General features: G+C 38.8%; 2 non-coding genes across 2 annotated transcripts; both read left to right on the forward strand.

Moving 5' to 3' along the window:
* Positions 1 to 3,012: 3,012 nt before the first annotated feature.
* Positions 3,013 to 4,915, forward strand: LOC133320576 (small subunit ribosomal RNA). The gene has a single exon (XR_009753824.1). It is a non-coding gene; the product is annotated as a small subunit ribosomal RNA (ribosomal RNA).
* A 1,262-nt stretch (positions 4,916 to 6,177) lies between these two features.
* Positions 6,178 to 6,334, forward strand: LOC133320581 (5.8S ribosomal RNA). The gene has a single exon (XR_009753829.1). It is a non-coding gene; the product is annotated as a 5.8S ribosomal RNA (ribosomal RNA).
* Positions 6,335 to 7,500: the final 1,166 nt, after the last annotated feature.

Below are 7,500 nucleotides of genomic sequence, written 5' to 3' on the forward strand. Positions count from 1 at the left end.
TCTAAGTCCAGTCATTACACGAACCGGGAGGGTGTTACACAAAAATCTTTAATAATTTCCGTATTTCGAAGAAATCGATCACACCAACAGCATATCATCCACGTATACAATCAATATGAAACTTATTCGTAAGCGGAACTTTCATTTCGAACAAATATTTTTCATATCATATGTGAAGTCGATCGAAAAACGACTAAGTCCCAGACGCTCCGGCGACACGATACGAACCAAACATAATATTATAATATCATCATTCAGACGACCCTATCGACTATATCATATTCATATTGACGATATACGACATCCATATAAAAATTATAAATACCAATGGCATCGTTATAGATGTGAAATAATTTTTTATATCATACACTTGGAAAAATTTCTAAGTCCAGTCATTACACGAACCGGGAGGGTGTTACACAAAAATCTTTAATAATTTCCGTATTTCGAAGAAATCGATCACACCAACAGCATATCATCCATGTATACAATCAATATGAAACTTATTCGTAAGCGGAACTTTCATTTCGAACAAATATTTTTCATATCATATGTGAAGTCGATCGAAAAACGACTAAGTCCCAGACGCTCCGGCGACACGATACGAACCAAACATAATATTATAATATCATCATTCAGACGACCCTATCGACTATATCATATTCATATTGACGATATACGACATCCATATAAAAATTATATATACCAATGGCATCGTTATAGATGTGAAATAATTTTTTTATATCATACACTTGAAAAATTTCTAAGTCCAGTCATTACACGAACCGGGAGGGTGTTACACAAAAATCTTTAATAATTTCCGTATTTCGAAGAAATCGATCACACCAACAGCATATCATCCATGTATACAATCAATATGAAACTTATTCGTAAGCGGAACTTTCATTTCGAACAAATATTTTTCATATCATATGTGAAGTCGATCGAAAAACGACTAAGTCCCAGACGCTCCGGCGACACGATACGAACCAAACATAATATTATAATATCATCATTCAGACGACCCTATCGACTATATCATATTCATATTGACGATATACGACATCCATATAAAAATTATATATACCAATGGCATCGTTATAGATGTGAAATAATTTTTTATATCATACACTTTGAAAAATTTCTAAGTCCAGTCATTACACGAACCGGGAGGGTGTTACACAAAAATCTTTAATAATTTCCGTATTTCGAAGAAATCGATCACACCAACAGCATATCATCCACGTATACAATCAATATGAAACTTATTCGTAAGCGGAACTTTCATTTCGAACAAATATTTTTCATATCATATGTGAAGTCGATCGAAAAACGACTAAGTCCCAGACGCTCCGGCGACACGATACGAACCAAACATAATATTATAATATCATCATTCAGACGACCCTATCGACTATATCATATTCATATTGACGATATACGACATCCATATAAAAATTATAAATACCAATGGCATCGTTATAGATGTGAAATAATATTTTTATATCATACACTTGGAAAAATTTCTAAGTCCAGTCATTACACGAACCGGGAGGGTGTTACACAAAAATCTTTAATAATTTCCGTATTTCGAAGAAATCGATCACACCAACAGCATATCATCCACGTATACAATCAATATGAAACTTATTCGTAAGCGGAACTTTCATTTCGAACAAATATTTTTCATATCATATGTGAAGTCGATCGAAAAACGACTAAGTCCCTAATGTTTCATACATAGCCATTATAAAATGTAAAAATTAAAAAAAAACTTTTTTATTTCACATGTTCTTTATATTTTATTATTTATAGTATTTTAATTGAACATATAATGCCATTTATATATTAGAAATGTATAAAATACGAACTTTTAAAATTTTTGTAATACACGAACCGGTCCCAGATTTACCGAATGTCAATTTCTGGCCCTCGCATATATAGGAGGTGGCGGCGCGTGTGGTGGGTCCGCGTCGTCACGTTGCGTACTGTAGGTTGATAGGCGTCGAAGGGAGTTGGTTATATGAAAATATCACATCGTGCAATAGATGTTGATATAAAAATATTATCACATCGTATATTCGATGTTGATAATATAATAATGAAAAATGAAAAAATATCTCATCATTTCTTTGATGTTGATAAAATATGTATGTGAATGATGATAATGAAAAATGAAAAATATCTCGTCATATCTTTGATGTTGATATAATAATGAAAAATGAAAGTATCTCATCATATTTTTGATGTTGATAATATAAATAAGAGACAAAAAAAAAAAAAAATTTTTTTTTTTTTAATTTAAAAATTATTTCGAATGAAATAATTGTACGTACGTGTACGTACGTTTGAATGATGAAAAAGTACGCTTCGAGAAATCCTCCTAATAACCTTCTTCCTTCGACAAAAACTTCTCTGTGTTGACCGCCGACGGTCGTCGCGTAGTACTTAGCTATACATATCACGATGTGTTTCACACAACGTTTTATAATGGTTAGTATGAAGCGTGATCGTTCTAACGGGGTCGTATTGTACAAAATTTGCTTCCGTCGTGTTGCGCGTAAGTGTGACCGCCGGAGACAATCCCTTAGTAGATAATCCGCCCGAAATAGAATCTATTGGTACTAGATCTCTCTAACACCGTGCGATGATACCGATGTTTGACGTGTCGTATTTGTTAACGCATATATGACAATGTTAACCGATATTAAAGGTGTACGATCTCGTTATAAAAGTAACGATCAACAATATGAAACTTTTTGATGCGTTCAAAATGTTTTCATAATAAATATATATATATATATATATAAAATATGAATTAAGAAAGAGAGGAGGAGGAGTATGATATAAAATGTGTGTGTATATTTCAAAGAAAATATACAAAAATGAATAAATAAATAAAAACAAAATAATAATCAGGCCACCGTTACGTGCCCTCGCTTCCTATACCACAATATAAGAGCGAACGCGTACGATGCGCTCTCGATTGAGAGTTAACTAAAATTAGCTAGCTCCCTGGTTGATCCTGCCAGTAGTTATATGCTTGTCTCAAAGATTAAGCCATGCATGTCTCAGTGCAAGCCGTATTAAGGCGATACCGCGAATGGCTCAATATATCAGTTTTGGTTCCTTAGATCTTACTCAGTTACTTGGATAACTGTGGTAATTCTAGAGCTAATACATGCAATCAGAACTCTGACCAGTGATGGGATGAGTGCTTTTATTAGATCAAAACCAATCGACGGAGGGCCTCGCGTCCGAAGTCGTTAATTTTGATGAATCTGGATAACTTTTGCCGATCGCATGGTCAAGTACCGGCGACGCATCTTTCAAATGTCTGCCTTATCAACTTTCGATGGTAGTTTCTGCGACTACCATGGTTGTCACGGGTAACGGGGAATCAGGGTTCGATTCCGGAGAGGGAGCCTGAGAAACGGCTACCACATCCAAGGAAGGCAGCAGGCGCGCAAATTACCCACTCCCGGCACGGGGAGGTAGTGACGAAAAATAACGATACGGGACTCTTACGAGGCCTCGTAATCGGAATGAGTACACTTTAAATATTTTAACGAGGAACAATTGGAGGGCAAGTCTGGTGCCAGCAGCCGCGGTAATTCCAGCTCCAATAGCGTATACTAAAATTGTTGCGGTTAAAAAGCTCGTAGTTGCATTTGTGCGCCGCGCTGTCGGTGCACCGCATCCGCGGTGATACTGACACGTCTGCGGAGCATATCGTCGGTGAGCCGGCGGTAAAACGCCGGTTCAATATCAAAATCCTATCGCGGTGCTCTTCAGTGAGTGTCGAGATGGGCCGACAATTTTACTTTGAACAAATTAGAGTGCTCAAAGCGGGCTCAAAACGCCGCTTGAATATTTCGTGCATGGAATAATAGAATATGATCTCGGTTCTATTTTGTTGGTTTTCAGAACTCCGAGGTAATGATTAATAGGGATAACTGGGGGCATTCGTATTGCGACGTTAGAGGTGAAATTCTTGGATCGTCGCAAGACGAACATCAGCGAAAGCATTTGCCAAAGGTGTTTTCATCAATCAAGAACGAAAGTTAGAGGTTCGAAGGCGATTAGATACCGCCCTAGTTCTAACCGTAAATATGTCATCTAGCGATCCGCCGACGTTATTACAATGGCTCGGCGGGCAGCTTCCGGGAAACCAAAGATTTTGGACTCCGGGGGGAGTATGGTTGCAAAGCTGAAACTTAAAGGAATTGACGGAAGGGCACCACCAGGAGTGGAGCCTGCGGCTTAATTTGACTCAACACGGGAAATCTCACCAGGCCCGGACACCGGAAGGATTGACAGATTAATAGCTCTTTCTTGATTCGGTGGGTGGTGGTGCATGGCCGTTCTTAGTTGGTGGAGCGATTTGTCTGGTTAATTCCGGTAACGAACGAGACTCTAGCCTGCTAAATAGGCGTCGTCATTTAGGTGTGAGCGATTTCGGTCGTTCAACTCACTGACGGCGTATTAAAATTCTTCTTAGAGGGACCGGCGGCTTCGAGCCGCACGAGATTGAGCAATAACAGGTCTGTGATGCCCTTAGATGTCCTGGGCCGCACGCGCGCTACACTGAAGGAATCAGCATGTTCTCCCTGGCCTAGAGGCCCGGGCAACCCGTTGAAACTCCTTCGTGCTGGGGATTGGGGTTTGCAATTATCCCCCATAAACGAGGAATTCCTAGTAAGCGCGAGTCATAAGCTCGCGTTGATTACGTCCCTGCCCTTTGTACACACCGCCCGTCGCTACTACCGATTGAATGATTTAGTGAGGTCTTCGGACCGACACGCGGTGGCTTCACGGCCGTCGGCGTTGCTGGGAAGTTGACCAAACTTGATCATTTAGAGGAAGTAAAAGTCGTAACAAGGTTTCCGTAGGGGAACCTGCGGAAGGATCATTAACGTTATATAACATCCGATATCAAAGCGATATCAGGATGATTATGATAATATTATATATCCAAGTAAAAAGAGAGACACATATATAAAATATATGATGCAAATTAAAAAAAAAAAGAGATGAAAGGGGCGGCATCTCAATAGAAATTAAATATATCTCAAAATAATATATAAATGAAAGGAAAATAAATAAATATTAAACAAAAAAAAAACAACTCTACACAAGCGTGTTATGATGTTTTTGAATGAATAAAAATATAAAAGATGTCAGGGGCGGGACATCAAAATAAAAAGAGACACACAAAAACATACACTCGATTACGCCTAGCGTGTTGTCGTCGTTGTTGTTGTTTGTGATGTTAAAAATAAATAAATAAATAAATAAATGAAAGAGAGATATATAAGATGTGAAGGGGCCACATCTAAAAAATAAATAAATCTCCAAGGAGATCGAAATAATATTATGATATGATGATGAAGGAGGAGGAAAAGATACGAAATTTAAAACGATTTGACGGATAAACGGATTCATTAGCGTCCCTTCCTTATCCGATACGCACATATGCACTGTATGAGCATACAATTTATATACTCTTGATGTATATATACGTATATGTTAAAACCAGATAACGTTGTAACTCGAAAGCGATATACTAGATATCATTGATTCATCCTATGTTTCTTAACTCTGGTAGATCTCATTTGACATAGACCGGTAAGAATCCGCGCCGCGAGTCTCTTGACGACTACTCAAGACCTTAATAAGTCTAGTCCGAGTTCTGTTTACTTGGTTGGATCAAGGGCGATTAGAGTGAACGTATAATCTGGGCGTTGAAGATAACATGCTGTGGTATATAGCGCTACTATCATTATCTTGTCATTTCGTTAATTCGTTAGGGACACTCTGAGTTTTTTATGCGGTCCGGTGGATTAGTTGTTTACCGTACGTTAACCACACGGGTAAATCCGGTGGGTCGGTTAGTCCACTTGGAGAGAACGTGGTGTGATACGTTTCGTTTGTCATGTCGTTCGCGTCTTTCTATATTATATATCAACATATCACATGTCAATGTGAAATATGTATGTATGTATAAGTAGATTTGATCGCGTCCGTAGGCAATATGAGGCGTATTGCAGCGTTATATAAATGGCAACACCCCCTATATGCGCACGATTGCCCTCTTTGTTTTTTTTTTTTTTTTTAAAAAAAAGAAAATTTAAATGGTGAGCGTCGCCGTACACATGATATATTTATAAAAATCACTACCCTGAACGGTGGATCACTTGGCTCGCGGGTCGATGAAGAACGCAGTTAACTGCGCGTCATAGTGTGAACTGCAGGACACATTTGAACATCGACATTTCGAACGCACATTGCGGTCCGTGGAGAAATATCCAGGACCACTCCTGTCTGAGGGCCGGCTGTATAAAATAATACACCACACTGTTCCATCACGGTATGACACCTCATAACGCACGCGAACACAGAAAGAATTACATCCATCGCGCACAGACTCGCACATATACGCCACGGAAGTGTCGTTGTGTGTTCGTAGTGTGTGTGTGTATGTGTTTGTTCAGTTCGAATTATGTGTATCGTAGTTTTGTTGTTGTCGACTGTGCGAACATATGACGGTTCCGACGACTGCTAATGATCTTTTTATTCTTTTTATTGTTCTCTTTCTGACGAGACACAAACAGCACGAGAACACGACACACGCACAAACACGACGTCGTACCGCACGCGCGTGAGCGCGAACGCCTCCCTCTCGTAGTACACAGAAAAGACTATGATATCTTATTATGTGTCATTATACGAATCGGAGTTGTCGCACTCGTCGTAGTCGTCGTCGTCGTCGTCGTTGTCGTAGTCGTCGTTGTTGCTGTTGTGACCCATCATAGTGAGAGATTTAAATTGAATTATTGATTGTTTGCAAGTTCGTTTGTCCGTTTAAATATTATATGAGAAATATATATATACACACACGTATATGAAGACTATGAAACATTTTTTTCATTGTGTGAATATATCACATCGAAGTCGCGTGAGTGTTGTTGTCTGTGTATATGGTATGTATATATTATATAATACACCAACGATACTTAGTTACGCCTCGATCAAACAAGTGACACGAGATCGCATCTAGCGTCTGAGCATATATAATATGTGAAGACGGAAACGCACGACACCCGCACAAAAAAATATGAATCTTTGTATGTGTTTGTGTGTGTGTGATACGCGCGATGTTTTGCTGCAGAGAGCGTGATCCTTGCTCCCATCGTTGATCCGTTGCTTTATGATTATGATAATTGTGAAGCGATACGGTGATGTGAGAGGGTAAGAGAAGGTATCCGATGCTCTTTCGTATGCGATTACGTCGTCGTCGTTATTATGCACTTACACATCTACGTCTCTGATTTCAAGATATTTTTTTTGTCGATGTATGAGCGTTTTATGTTTTCTGTGTCCGATCGTTGTGCGTTTCTATTGTGTCGTTAAGGTCTGTGTTATAATAATATTATATATATATCGTGGACGTGGACATCGAACGAAAACAACGCAATATCGCGCCTTCGTATATATGTG

This window comes from Danaus plexippus (genome assembly GCF_018135715.1).
Source record: "Danaus plexippus chromosome 29 unlocalized genomic scaffold, MEX_DaPlex mxdp_37, whole genome shotgun sequence".
Classification (NCBI taxonomy): Eukaryota; Metazoa; Arthropoda; class Insecta; order Lepidoptera; family Nymphalidae; genus Danaus; species Danaus plexippus.